Source organism: Polistes canadensis, unplaced genomic scaffold (assembly GCF_001313835.1).
Source record: "Polistes canadensis isolate GaletaPanama2010 unplaced genomic scaffold, ASM131383v1 scaffold_2, whole genome shotgun sequence".
In the NCBI taxonomy this organism is placed as follows: domain Eukaryota; kingdom Metazoa; phylum Arthropoda; class Insecta; order Hymenoptera; family Vespidae; genus Polistes; species Polistes canadensis.
In genome coordinates, this window is record NW_014569549.1 from 960,017 (window position 1) to 967,925 (window position 7,909).

Consider the following 7,909-nt stretch of genomic DNA (forward strand, 5'->3'; position numbering starts at 1 on the left):
AATTCTATTCCTAATTCATATTAGTCGGTTTAAAAATAATTCACCAAAAGAAAAGAACTTTTTTGATTATTAAACGGTAGAGAAGGATCGTGACACGAAATTGCAGACCTCGCATTATCCAAGACATTAAATCCGAATACAACGGCTGAATCCGTTCTCGCGATGTTTCTCTGATGTGCAACAGGTATCAACAGAAACTTTCCAACTCTTGTATCTTTTGTATCCTGAAAGAAACGACACAAATAGCTGCGTGGTGGTGGCTTCTTAAAGACGAACAGAAGGTAGTCGACGAAACAAGAAACGAATCCTTTCCGTTTGAAAAATGAAGTAGATCCGTCGTATCTAAACTCGACGTTTTAATTCTGTTGATAGAACTGAATTTACTCTTTACCAGCATTTAGCAATACAAACCGTTATCTATCTTAAAGAATGATCTCAAGATTTAACGGTCTATTAGGAAAACATATACTTATTGTGTTACGTTGTAATCATTTTAGCAATAGATTATATCGACAAATATGCAAAATAGATGTAGTAACAGTACATAGAGATAAACATTTTATTTTCTAATTATTGATTCGAAGAGAAAATGTTAAAATGATATAGGTATTATTAACAAGCACATAGTTCAAGAAGAAATCGTAAAATGAGGCCGTACGGTGGTTGACATTCGCTTATATACAAATAAAATAAACTAAGTAAGATCATTAGCTATTCTAGAACGCTCTAGGATATCTAAGACGATAAAAATAGGAAAGTGGCCGTATCACATACCTATCGCCTTTCGTTTCTCCACTCTATATCTACCTAATCATCATATTCTTGATTAAAAATATTTATTTTATATTTTCCAATAATATTAACAATTTATTTACCATTATTATCTAGATAAATAATGTATATGTGGAGGTATGTTGATAGATCATTGACAAATTCGCACAATAGACTATATTAAAAGTAAAAACAATGATACCGGATCCACTAACAAAATATTATATGCTGGAACGAATCGAAGCGCAATTCGAACATACTTACACCCACTCATATCTCTCGTTACATTCGCGAACGCTCGCCATATAGTTTATTAACAGATGACTCAGTTGTAACGCGATCATTATCTCAATAATGTTAAGGTACACGAGAGCCAATTCCAGCCATGATCCAGTTACTAATTGTACGTTTCACGCAATTGGTTAGTCATCCTTAGATCGTAACTACCGAGTTTCTCTTTGATTCTCCCCTCTCATCTTATTCTCTCTTTCTCTCTCTCTATATATATATATATATATCTTGCTTTCATTCTCACTCTTGTTCTTATCCTATCATTTATGTTATTCGTCCGTAAGTAGACGAGCTGAAACGCCATAAAAATACGCATGTTGATGCGGACACGCGATCGAGGATTGCTAATCGAGATACATAACGCATCAATCAACTCCACTATTTAGAAATGTCTAAGGAAGTTTTGTAAACGGTCACAATGATTAATAATGATCACACAAAATTATAATTTATAATATTTGTTACAAGTTATTTTTATGGAAATACATTGAATTTTGTTTATAATTAATCGTTAATTTTGAATCATCTATTGGTAATGGTAACGACTGTAATCGTAAGCATTCTCATAATCCCGTAATTTGTAAAGATATTTATTAAAACTTTACGTCGAATGTTAATTAATGATTTCGCGTACACAACTTCTATATTTGATATTATTACTGATACGCGATAACGGAAGTAGGAAACTTTTAAGCTACCGCGAATGTTAAATGGACGCGCGTAATTCTAAATCAGCTCGACTCGTTCGTCATTATCGAAAATCGATCGAAAATAATGGTACCCTTCCTATCGTCGTAGATTCGCAAGTACTCAACTTCGTTCGGATTATCCGTATCGATTGGGTAAAAATATTTATTCGTCCTTCGTTCATTATCCTATTGCGAAATCTGAACTCTCAACAAATAGAATTCTCGAACTTTACTATGGTAGATTGAACATATTCGAATTGAAGATTTCTCAATTGGTTTCTTGAAAAAATAAAAAAATAAAAAAAAAATAAAAGAAGGGAAAAAAAAGTCAGGTTATAGGGGTGACCAAAAGAAAAGTCGCCGATGTTTTCATAGAAATCAATTGGAAAGCACATGCGAAATTACTACGTGCCCGTTTTAAGGATGACTTCCTCCGTTCTCCATTGGCGCGGTTCTTCGAGAGAGCAAAAGGGCGTTGCTCGGTTAATCACAGGTTGTTGCTCGGCCGAGAATGGAAAGACGTTACCGTCGACTATATACATATATATAGGACAAGAGACGACGCGAAAAAGAGTAAAAAAAAGTTAGAGCGAGAGAGAAAGAAATAAAGAGTAAGAGAAAGAGAAAGAGAAAGAGTAAGAGTAAAGAACGTATCTGGCTCTTCTCACAGTCCTCTCACAGTACGGTTTTTCTTTTGCTTGGTCCGCTTGCCCGGCGTTTCTCCCTCGCTAGTAGAGGTTCGTTGCGCCGGCGTAACACCAGGAAATGGAAATGCAATCCGCGAGAACTTGTGCAACGACGATAATTCGAATGCTTCGTAGCAGCTAGATGACAATGAGCCACAACACGGAGAACCGTCGTCCATCGATGCATATCGAAAAGTTTCACAGAGGAACATCGCGTCGTAACGCGTTTTTTTTTTGTTCTTCCATTAAAGTCTCGATCCTTACTACTTTTAAATGTATTACTTTCTGATGTTTTTTTTTTTTCTGACACTTTCGAGTCGACCATATATTCCGAATTTCGGAAACGGATGAATGAAGCATGTTTCCTGTAAATTTTACAAAGCGTGTCAAATATAGCGTGATAGGGGAACAGTTTCGTTTACTGTCTTTATATTCTCTTCCCGTTTTATACACGGTATAACATGTTAATTTATCCTCGATTGGTACACATCTCTGATGTTGTTTCCTTTTTATAATCGTAGGCTATGCAACAACAGCAACATATGACTGGAGGAATAGGAGCCGTACGTCCACCTCCCCCAGAATATAAAGCCGCAGCCCAAGCACAGATGATGCACGCTGGCATCGGAATGAGTCAACAGGCTAGATTTCCGAATCCTGGACCTATGCGCAGAGTCACACAGCAACCGATGCCACCTTCTGGTAAGTTATCATTTTATATTGTTCATTTATTTATCGTAAACGATAATCTCGATAGTTATAGCAATACATTATTTCTTTCAAAGAAAACGAAGAATGTTTAACGTCTGCGTATCGAGAAAACCATTTATCTCGATCTTAATCGATTAGACGATTTTTTAACGATCATCCTTTCAAAGGTCGTGAATAGCGTTTAACAGTCTTTGACGCATCAAACGTTTCCTTAGAATCTAGAAACCTGTTGCATAATGTGACTTGAAATATCGATGAACTGACGTTTAAGAAAAGAAAAACCACGAAGCAACGACCGGTTAAGATGTTTGCACTTCCGAAAGAATAAAGATCATTCTCTTCTTGATAAAAGATAGAAGAAAGAGAAAGCATTCATCAGGACCCGTCTTTTTTGTTTCTTTTTGCATAACCGACAAGAGTTAGAACCACTGGGCTTCTCCTATAGCCTTTGCTTACCGTTAGCATTTTTTTTTTTTTGCATTTCTCTTGTTTCATCTTCTTCTTTTTCCCTAAAAGTACATCGGCCGTACGTCACTTTCGTGTATACTGGCGTCCAGCCAAAGTTAGAAGGCACTCAAGGTAATGAGAATGCGTCCCTATTATTGATTCTTTCATCCTTAGCCAAAGCTCGAAACGCTCTTTCCACGATGATGGTTCTTACTACTTCGAGAGTGGTTTATTACCAAAGAGACTGGCATTGGTCAGTCGATTATGTAGTACTACCTTTCTCCACCTAGGGATCAAACGAAAATCTTCCCTTTTTTCTATCCTTTTCGAATCTTTTTATACCCGAGAACGTAACACTTCAACGCCCTCAAGTTAATGAGAATCGTTTTCCCTCACCGTTCGAAAAAGATTCATGAAACAATCTCCAAAGCGATGCCACGAATAGAAAGAGCTTACGTAAATTTCATTGGAAACCTTTTGCACTTCTGTCTCCTTGCATCAGTGCAAATTTTACGCGCAAACGTAATCTTATAGTAATTGTATTAGTAAATTTGAATTTTATATTTATGTATTTGAAATTTGTAAGAGGATAACGGATTTTTATGAAAGGAAAGAGGGGTGTAATCTTTAACAGCAGAAGTCTGGTCCGCATTGTCTGAAATTACAGTATTTTCGTTGATTTAAACATTCAGTAGAACAGCTTGACGTAAATGAGTTCAGTACCGTTGTTGTATTGAATCTTGCTTGGGTAGCTCAGGAAGATAGCGAAAAGCGAGACGTGTATATAGATAGAAGCGAGAAAGAGAGCATTCGAAACTATCCTTATCCACCATGGCTTCCACAAGGCTCTTATCGATCTGGTCGAACTAAGTTTCGTGAAATCTCATCCAAGGCAAAACGTATAAAATGCCATCCTATCAATTTTGTAAATGCGGCTTACGACTTTCGAATAAAATACAATACGCGATGACAAATATAAGTTTCGTTTGCTTGAAATTTGTTGTCTTATTAAAAAGTTTGTTAAAAAAAATATTGAAATAAAGGATGAAAAAGAAAAATAATAATTCGCAATTGTTTTGAATGTAGGTCCGATGATGAGGCCACAAATGGCACAGCAACAACAACAGCAGGCGTTGCACGCAGCTGGGGGTAACATGTATATGAGTAGCAGTAATATGGCTGCTATAAGCAGTATGCATCAGATGCACCAGCGATTGGGTTATCCAAGGACTAACAATCAACGGCCGCCGAACGTCAGTGTCGGACCTCCAGACGGTCTTGGCAATAATATTACTGGACGTAACAATCTACCAGAATGGAGACACGTTTTGTTGAATCAGCAACAACAAGGCTTTCAAGCTCAAATGCGATCACAATTTAATCAACAAAGTCATCAAGGTAAGCATTCATTTTGTTTACTTTACAGCGTTTAATCGTACATCTCTCTCTCTCTTTTTTTTTCGACGTACATATTATAATTAAATCTTTTTTTTCTCTTCTTAGGTGGTTTCGGAATGGGTGGAAATGGTGGTATGCAGATAAACGCAGCGCAGATGCAGCACCAGCAACTAATACGTTCACAAAGCAATGCTATTGCCAATCCGGGAATCGCCACTAACGCTCAGATGCAACAACTTCTTTCACAACAACACCAACAACAAAATTTGACAATGCAGCAGAATAATAATCCAATGTCCTTACAGATGCAGATGTCGCAATCGTCTAACGTTAATTCGGTTCCCAACAGTGGCACTGGTGTGTTTCGTAACAACCAATATTATATGTGAAAAATGCGAAAAGAGTGCGGATTGGGACGAATAACTTTGTTCGTCTTTCAGGCTCCCCACTCCATCCTCATCAACAATACGGAACGGGGAGTCCAGCAGTCCGCACACTTAGCCAGCAACATACTCAACCACCGCCAACAACCACGGATCCTTCCGTGGCAGCGGCTGATTTTAGTCTTGAGTTTTTGGAAAACCTACCCGCGGGAGACACATCAAACTTCAGCGCTCAAGAATTGCTTAACTCGCTCGATTCCACAGCAGGCTTCAACCTCGATATTCTATAAAAGTGAAGTCGTCTGATAGTCTCTTTAAGGAATCTTTGCTATACGCGAATACAATCGAACACTCCCACCTTTTACTTCGAACTTATAATAATATATGTAACCTTTGAAGATTTTCGGATAGTGACGAAGTAACAAGAAGATAAGCCGTATTAAGTATTTTACAACGCAAAATGCAAAGTTTCTTTTGAAACTACACATGTGCAATTGCATTCCACTTGTTATTATTTGTTCCTATCATACCGCTCGAGCCTTGTTACTTTCTTTAGAATCTCATCGATATGATCATTTTCTCAAAGGCTTTTTCCAACTTTCTTGATCACTATCTGAAAATTATTCAATAATTCGATTCCTATCAGATTTTCCATTCTCACAGCTTTCATCGAACCGAATTGAACGATGTGTTTAAACACATTAATAAATTTCTTCATGGGGGTGTATTCGATTTGGTCGTTAGAAAAACCTATTGTTCATGTATAAGCATATTCATAACGAATGTGTACGAAACGGGGTAGGTAGTACCAATAGTAAAATTTTTGTTCTCACGATAATCACGACATCTCTCGATGGGAGAGGAAGAAGAAGGTATGAAGTATAAGTAACGTAAGAATAAATGAAAGATAAAAAATGTGAGAGACATTGTAATGAACATCGTAGAGTATCGTTGATCTTAAGTATTTAAAAAGTAAATTACGTCGCAAATCGATGACGATTAGATAACTTGGGTCGATTATGTCCACTATCGGCCGTAGTGCGTTTTCGGCAGCACTTTCGGCTGTCGACTATTCTTCTAGGCAATCGCGTTTAGTAAAATTTAATTTTTTATCATATCCGTTGATAAGAATAATAAAAAACGAAAACGGAAGGAAAAAATTAGTAGCGTGGAACATCAAGTGGCGGCCGAATAATCCATCTAGCTATCATTCGTTTTCTGACTTCTTTTATTTTAATGTGATTTCCTTGCCGCGCGCGCGAGAGAGAGAGAATTGTGCAAGAGTCCAAAATTACAAATTTAAGATCGGGACCTGAAAGTTCGTAAATGCTACATAAACTTATTATTAGATTTATCTAATCTAAATATTCGTTATTTCAATTCACGAACTAACGTTCAATTTGAGATCCGAAGCTCGATTTAGAACATTAATTTTCCATCTTGTTCTTTATTTAAATTTTTAATTTGTGACTTTGTGCATTGTAATCAATCATTAAAATTTATCTGTAAAGAATCCCGAAAATCTTTCAAAACTCCCGACCCAACATGAGCCCGTAATTGCGGTTAACCGCAAACGCTTATTTTGCAGCTAAAGAGAAAAAGAGATAGGTAGAATACGAGACGGGTTGTTACATAAAATATTAAAAACGCATTTTTAAAAGTAATCCGTCAGAGTGATATCGCGCATATACCTATGTATGAAAATTCGTTTTACTCAAACAAATTTGACATCGTTTTAGTCCGAGGACGATGAATAAAGTGTTGAGTGCTCACGTCGACGACGCTAATCCGACTTCGACGAGCACTCCACGAAGGATAAAATCGCTGCCCTTGATCCTCCACGTGAACGTATGCTGAGTGAGTGATAGAAAAAAAAAAATAAAAAGAAAAATAAAGAAAAGAAGAAAATCATGTTAGACAAAAAAATTGGATTGAATGATCAAAGTTACTTAACCGAACCTAGTCCATCGCGGTATTCGTTATTTTTTCAACAAATTCATTGCAAAAAAAGAAAAGAAAGGAAAAGACACTTATCGCCTTCGCTTTTTAGATAAACTGGAATAATGAACGAACTTGAATAAACACGTGCGAGTGTGCACGGTTACATTATCGAACCGCCTTGAATTTTAGGTTCCGAGTTAAGAATTTAACGTATAGTAATATATATAAATACATATGTGTATGTTTGCATATGTACATATATATATATATATATTACATATATAGTATGACATAATGTTTAAAGTGTAGCATATTCGATTATGCCGCAATCTTACGGTATACAATTAACAAAAAGTCAATTATTAAAAAGAAAAAACACAAACAGATCAACATAAATTGATTTTTTTGTTGATGAATTTGCAGCCCGTTGACATTGGAACTGCTCAAGCCAAACCAAGCCAACGACGTCGCAAAGGCATTATTATTATTATATTATTATAATTATAATTATAATTATTATTACTATTAGTTTTATTATTATAATAATTAATATTATTTTTATTCTTCTTACTATTATTATTTATTTCTGTCT